The sequence below is a fragment of the Atractosteus spatula genome, chromosome 9 (genome assembly GCF_055471065.1).
Source record: "Atractosteus spatula isolate fAtrSpa1 chromosome 9, fAtrSpa1.hap1, whole genome shotgun sequence".
Lineage (NCBI taxonomy): Eukaryota > Metazoa > Chordata > Actinopteri > Semionotiformes > Lepisosteidae > Atractosteus > Atractosteus spatula.
The window spans coordinates 6,957,719-6,965,610 of NC_142714.1; positions in this window are offsets into that span (position 1 = coordinate 6,957,719).

Consider the following 7,892-nt stretch of genomic DNA (forward strand, 5'->3'; position numbering starts at 1 on the left):
AGATACTTGTTTATTTCCAGATGCTCAAATGTAGCTAGCACATGCTGTTGACATGTTCTTCAGTTACTTTAAGATATTCATGTCTACTTCCCTATTTGACTGTCTGTTTTCTTGTATTTTATTTTTTATCTGGAGGTGTTAATGGGCTTAGCCTAAAATGTTTTGCTCGGAGCCCAGTAAAAACGATGAGATGTGTTTAACCAGAAGTTGTAGACTGGCTGCCAAGATCTGTTTTCCTTGTAATAAAAATATGACTCATTGCATTTAAAAAAAAAAAGTGATTGATATTGAGTAAATTACGGGATGTTTACAGGACTCACTTTTCACTACATCCAGACCAATTGTAATGGGACCATTGTTCAGCTCTGCTGGGGTCTGCTGGCACTGAGCATGGATTCCAGAATTACACAACAGTCTGCACACCTATGTGAAGAATTCCACACCTTTAAGACACTGCCAATCCACAACTTCTCCTGTTTTATGTAATGGGCTAGCATGTTAGTAAAGGTTTAATACGCTTAGCAATTCTGATGCAAGACAAAGTCCTGACTCCTGAACAAATGCAGGGGATTCAGGCTGTGCGATTAAAGATTAAGACCCTTCCCAGAATCCTGCTTTCTCCTCATATCTAGGAGTCGGACAGCGTGGGGGGAGGGCTCTCCTCCCTGCAGGTGTCTAAACTGACCCCCTACAGCACATCTTTAACTGGGACTTTCTTTTTCCAGTAACATGCAGATGTTTTGGCCCAGAAGCAAGCGATCACTATCACTGAGCTACCTCGTGCACTAGCGATGAGTGGGGCAAATTCAGACTTGAAAGTGTGTAAAATTAGTTCACAAGCAGGGAAAATCAGTTGTGGTCATTCTTCCTCTTTTTTGGGAGGAGTGAATGGACTTAGTGAAACAAGCATTTAAAAGCTCCTCATTTGAAGGGAGAAGTGAATAGTTCTATTTCCCTTTGTTGTTTAGATTTATTTAATGGTATCAATCTTTCTACTTTCATTTTTTCTGTCTTTTGCAAGTACCGGGACTGTTGGTAATATACAATATTTCACATATCATTTTCCACTGTTTGGCAACTCTTCAGGGCAAAAACGGAACAAATCATGATGCAATTCATCGGTTGCATTGACCTTCAGAACTGTCAGAACACATGTATTTGATTTACGCTGACCGCATTCATAGCCCCTGCCGAGTTATGTGTCGTTTCGGATTCTGTGGACGGTGGGAATGAAGGAATATGCATATTCAGCTATGGCTCGTCCCAGAGTACTGGGTTTGATTCTGGAACTCTGACATCTGTATGTACGGAGCCTGCATGTTCTCAAGGGTATTGGCCAGTTGCCCCCGTGTTCCTTCCCCAGGTGGCCGGGTTGCATTGCTTATTTGATATTGTCTCTCTCCCCGTTGTCCCGTGAGAGACTGACATCTGCTCCGTGGGGGAGCAGAACTCTGTCCTCTCAGCCTGTGTCCTCTTTGGTCTCAGGCAGACAAAGTGCTGGGCCTACAGACCCCATACTGCATGACATCCTGATTTCTCTGATGACCCGATGGTGATATGTGATGAAAGAACCACTAAGTTCCTTGGAGTTAAATGCTTCGAGTTTATTTTAGGGCTTTGTTACTCATGGCTCAAATTTCTTTGATGAACTCCCAGATCCTTGCATGGAAAATAGTGACTCTTCCTTTGTTGCGTTCAGTGTAAAAATTGGAGTGCCTGTGATGTGCAGGCTTTAGCTACTTTAGCTAATTTACCGCACACTGGCTGGCACTGTGTGATGCTTAGCCTGGAGTGCATTTCCCATTAATGCCAGAGGTATGGTTTAAATAGTTTTTTTAAAGTCAAAGTTCGAAAGAAAAACAGTGCAACAACAGGAACCAATCATGAATCCCCCAATTTTCTAAGTCTTAAAAGCTTTTCGAGTAAAACAATACAGGTTGAATTCACCTTTATTTAAATACTGTATACACATTTCATTGTTGCAATTCCTTGATGTCAGTATCAAAGAAAAATCACTCCCACTCTGGGGACCAGCCTGGAGATGATGCCAACATGTCCAAGGTCTTATCTGAGGCATTTTGCAGGCTGCTGCTGTTGCTTGATTCAACTCACCCTTCTGCACCTCTCTCCACAGCCTTCTGCAGGGAGGGGATCTATTGCAAAATAGGACACGAAAACAGAAGCTCAACAGCTGTTTAAATGGCCAAAGCCCTTATCCACAATCTTGTGACTGGATTTATTCACTATAACGAGACCTTTGTCTACAGTATATGTTACAGATGTCACCTACACTGCTGTTAAAGTGCTTGCTCATGCAGTCTGGCAGATACTCAAAATGCTTAAGAACAGAGGCCACAATAAAGGAGCTGTATGTAACAGGGGGTTCTCTAATGCAAGCTTGGCTAACTGCAAGCTTTGGGGGCCAAAGTCATTTTCTGATTATCTTTTCACCTCAGATCTTAATCACTTCATGTAACTATTAGGTTAACTTGCTTACTTACATAACTACTGCGTACATACCTTTTTTGCAAGTCTTAATAGTTATCTAAAAGGTACTTCTAAAGGTACCTACAAGAAATTGGTCCTTCATGGACTGGTGTAGCACATCACTGTGGTACGTGAACGTTCTCCAAGGAGTGACCCATCATTCTCCCATCGTAGTCCTCTGTTGCTATAATTGTAATCTTATTAGGTCCACAGAAGTTACTACCCATGGAGTGATCACAGAGAATGGGGTACCCCAGTCAATCCGGGGGGTGCCTTGCATCCCTTCGAGACACCTAAATCTAAATGTTTTATTTCGGGGGAGTACCCAGACTTTGGTCAGAGCCCATACATGTAGGTACTGGCCCTGTGCTGTGTTTGGAGACCTGCAGTGGAAAAGATTGACACAGGAGCCACCACTCTGCCTTGTGATCTTAGGCAGTGGCGTGATGAAACACATAAAACAAACAGACAAGACCAAAAAAGAAGGAACTGTGGAGCTCTCAGCCCTGTCTCCACTTGAGAGTGAATCAGCTCCTACAACTTTCTCTCTGGGTCTCCCCTGGTGAAAAAGACACCAAAAAAAAACATGGCTGCTGGTAGCAAGGAGAGTGTGGAGGAGGTTCTGGCTCCTACACAATCAAGGAGCAAAGGATGGAAATGGAAAAATATTTTAAAAAATCACATGCTTTCAGGAAAACATGGTTAACTAACCCATCTACTACTGATTCCTGCCACTGTCTGAAATCACACCTGGGCAGCAGCATTGTGTGTGACTGGCCACACTAACTCAGAATAACACCAGATTGCAAAAATGATGCAGGATAAAGAGAACTCTTCATATGTTTATTAATGTGTGTTATTAATTAGCAGAAATACAGATCACCTAAGATGAAGAACAAAATATATAGACTCTTAGATCTTTGTTTATCATGTGTGAAACACAATTGTTATGTTGTTTTATTTGAACATCACAACATCACAAATCAAATACACGAGATTTTCCGAGATGCTTTGCAAAAGACACCCGAGCCTAGCTTTCCGTTAGCAGTGAACGGAGGAACGATCTTTCTGCCAGGGAAAGCCAGCCACAGTAATGTTTTCTACAAGCAATTTCCTATCACTGTTCTTGTAGCTGTTCTAGGAACAGAAAAAAAAACACATTTTATTCCTTATCCTGCTGCTCCGAAAACATTTCCAGATAGAGGTGTGGTAGCTGGACCTGTGTGATTCACTGCGTAGTTGTTACCACCTAGGGAGGCATTTGAATAATTGACATATTTCATTGGGTTTTGTTTTTGTTTTTTTCTATTATCGTTTCTGCCTTATCTTATTTAGGCCTAAGCATAGCACGCACACACCGTGAAGACCTCTGTACTTGACAGTGACTCTCTCCCCAGGTTTCCTGGCAGAGCTGGAAATTGAAACGGCTCATTCCGGTAGGAATTCCCAGGCCACACAAACATGACACTTGGATTTTCCCCCCATCCATCAGTCTCCCCTTTCCAGTCATGTTGACAATCTAGCTGCAAGTTATGCGCACTATACTGTACACGAGACTGTGGTTTTTACACTGATAACGGGAATAAATTATGTATTTTCTCACTTGATAACAAAAAAACAATCAAAAACAAGAGAAAACTCCATAGTGCATTCTTTATTATGGTTTTGCTGTTTACTACTAATAATAGAAGAGCTGAATAAACTGATTTTGTAGACAACTAAACTTGTCAATCTTCTTCATTCGTGATTAGATTATAGCAATGTGTACGTGATTACGGGGGGGATATTGGCTTTTTTTCCTGCTCTGATCTTGTGTTGGGAGTGTGTTGAACTGTGTCAGTAACCTGACTAATAACAAACCAAAACAGAGTTTATTTTGTCACATAATGTAAAGGGAACTAGGTGCACCTGACTCACGCTGTATGTAACAGAGTCTGATGAGAAACCAAACCTCTGAAGGTGGCTTGACCAGAAACCGTAGTCTCGCTCTCCTGAAATTACTACGTGGAGACCTCTTCCTGCTGTGCTTGACCACCTAGTGCAAAGTGTCATACAGAGAGCAGCCAGCACTGCCGGCCTGGGTACTGTCCCCGTTTCTCAGGGCCTGGCTCACATCTAACCCTTTGGCACCCCACAGCACACAACATGCTCTCGGTTGGTAAACCGAACAAGAGCTTCAGACTCTAAAAGATACATATTGTTTGTGAATTCAAACCAAAATTGGGAAACTGCACTTTCGTAATGTCCGATCTGCGAAGCTCTGAGCTCTTTTCAATCCGGGGGCTTTCTTCATTCACTCTGACCATGTTGGGAATGTACAGGGGCAGAACAGTGTTATTGGAACCACTGCAACACTGCCTGCAACTTTACAGAAGTGCCTCGTTCTGCTTTCGCTTTGAAACATTAAGAATGTTTCTTGAGCATACCTAGGGAGAAATATTTTATGTCGGCATGTTCTGTATTTTCTCCTTTATTCACCTCTTTCCTTCTCGCTTTTTGTTGTTTAACTTCCCATAAAGACGGAAAGTGTGCGGTGTGTCTGAAGCATTTCCGCGGCCACGTTGTCGCGACAAATCGTACAATAAACACTAACGCTGAGAAAGGCCTGGCAGAGCCTGTTGCAGTCCTCAAGGGATAACTGGGAAAGGAGGTCATTCTTTTGCTCACTAGGTGAGAAGCCTTCCCCGCGCGTTACAATAAGCAGCATTGCATAACCCTCTGACACAGAGCTTGGCTATCTCGCATTTCTAAACTGGAAGCAAACTTCAGTCCCCATTGTTCTCCTTTACCAAATATCATTCAAATATCAGTTCCAGGTTCATTTTTTCTCATATTTTCCTCACAGAAGAAATAAGAAGCTTAATGAAAATGATGTAAGATATTAACAGAAGGGTTCCACCTGAGCAGCTATGACAGACACCCTGCCAGCAAGTCTGATATCCCTCTATAAAAACATGGTCCTGGTTAACCATTTAATAAATTTAACTCAAAATATTTTATTACTAAACTTGTCATGTATGCATTCTTTTCCTTTATTAAGAAGTGGAGATAAACAGGGGAACAGTTCTTATTCTAGGATAAAACAGCTCACACTGCATACTGTAGAAACAAGGCTCTCCTAAGAATTTAAATTGAATATCTTATGACTGTGACAAAATAGAGACCTGACACTTCCTGTAGGAAAATGTTTTTTAAAAATATTACTTATTAGTTAAAAATATTAGTCCCTGTAAAATATAGTGCTTCTCTTTGCTAAGTGTCCCTGCTTCTGCCTATCTTGTATTAGTACTTGAGGATGAACTAGCTTAATAAATATTTTATTTCTGTTACTCTACATTATTATTCTAGTATCTAATGATTCTATTATTTCTATAACATTTTCAAAGTACATCTCAAAATGCTGTACATAACAAGATGACAAATTAATTGTAAAATCAACTCATAAGTACTTTTTGACAAGGTTATTTTAAACATGTTTTAAAGCAGGTTTTAAAAGCTCCTGAGAAACCACTCCTGAATTTCTTTTGGAAAAGAGTTCCAGAGTATAGGGGCATGCGTATAGCATGCAAAAAGCCACAGTCATTTGATTGACGTATAATATTAAAAGAATAGCAGTGTTTAGAAGTGTCTGAAAACTGTATAACCACACATGTTCTAGAGTCAAGATCACAACTCAGGCACTGCTTCTGTTTTTGCACCTGTGATATTTTGTTCGCTACGCTATGTCTTCTTCACGAAACCTCTGTCTCAGGGATACCTCTCATTTCACTTTAAACTGACATTTGCACTATACATTTTGCAGTAAGAGTCAGCAAAATCATTTTCCTGTTTTGCAAGCTGAACCTACTGTATATTACTGTAGGTGAAGTTTAAAAAAGGATGAAGGAAAAAACAGGGTGGATCATTTCCAGATTGTGGAATTTGCTGACATGAGTGGGATTCTTGGTCTGAGATTTGACAAGGCCAGTACTGCTGCCGAGATTGTACTACTACAACCGAAACGTTCTGTCCTGTTCAGCTTCGCCTATAGACCAGCCTAACTCAGGTGTGAATTAGTTCTGTAAAGACATGCTCCTACTCTCTCCTGGCTCACAGGACTGCCAGAGTCAAAACAAACCAGAGCCAATGCAATATCTCCCACACAGCAAGAACATAAAGAGAAAGAAGCATCTTGTCTGAAATCACTTATTCTTGATGAGGAGCTCGATATGTTTATCTCTCACTATTTTACACCCTGTGGCAGTCAAAGTCATTTTTCACTAAGCTGAGGAAAAGAGGGACAACTGGGGTGAATTTACAGCCATGTCCCACTGTATTCCTATATACAGTGGTGTGAAAAAGTGTTCCTGATTTCTTATTTTTTTGCATGTTTGTCACACTGAAATGTTTCAGATCATCAAACAAATTGAAATATTGGACAAAGATAACACAAGTAAACACAAAATGCAGTTTTTAAATGAAGGTTTTTATTATTAAGGGAAAAAAAAAATCCAAACCTACATGGCCCTGTGTGAAAAAGTGATTGCCCCCTAAACCTAATAACTGGTTGGGCCACCCTTAGCAGCAACAACTGCAATCAAGCCTTTGCGATAACTGGCAATGAGTCTTTTACAGCGCTGTGGAGGAATTTTGGCCCACTCATCTTTGCAGAATTGTTGTAATTCAGCCACATTGGAGGGTTTTCGAGCCTTAACCACTTTTTTAAGGTCATGCCACAACATCGCAATTGGATTCAGGTCAGGACTTTGACTAGGCCACTCCAAAGTCTTCATTTTGTTTTTCTTAAGCCATTCAGAGGTGGACTTGCTGGTGTGTTTTGGATCATTGTCCTGCTGCAGAACCCAAGTGTGCTTCAGCTTGAGGTCACGAACAGATGGCCGGACATTCTCCTTCAGGATTTTTTGGTAGACAGCAGAATTCATGGTTCCATTTACCACAGCAAGTCTTCCAGGTCCTGAAGCAGCAAAACAGCCCCAGACCATCACACTACTGTACCACCACCATATTTTACTGTTAGTATGATGTTCCTTTTCTGAAATGCTGTGTTACTTTTACGCCAGATGTAATGGGACACACACCTTCCAAAAAGTTCAACTTTTGTCTCATCAGTCCACAGAGTATTTTCCCCAAAAGTCTTGGGGATCATCAAGATCTTTTCTGGCAAAACTGAGACGGGCCTTTATGTTCTTTTTGCTCAGCAGTGGTTTTCGTCTTGGAACTCTGCCTTGCAGGCCATTTTTGCCCAGTCTCTTTCTTATGGTGGAGTCATGAACACTGACCTTAACTGAGGCAAGTGAAGCCTGCAGTTCTTTGGATGTTGTTGTGGGGTTTTTTCTGACCTCTTGGATGAGTCGTCGCTGCGCTCTTGGGGTAATTTTGGTCGGCTGGCCACTCCTGGGAAGGTT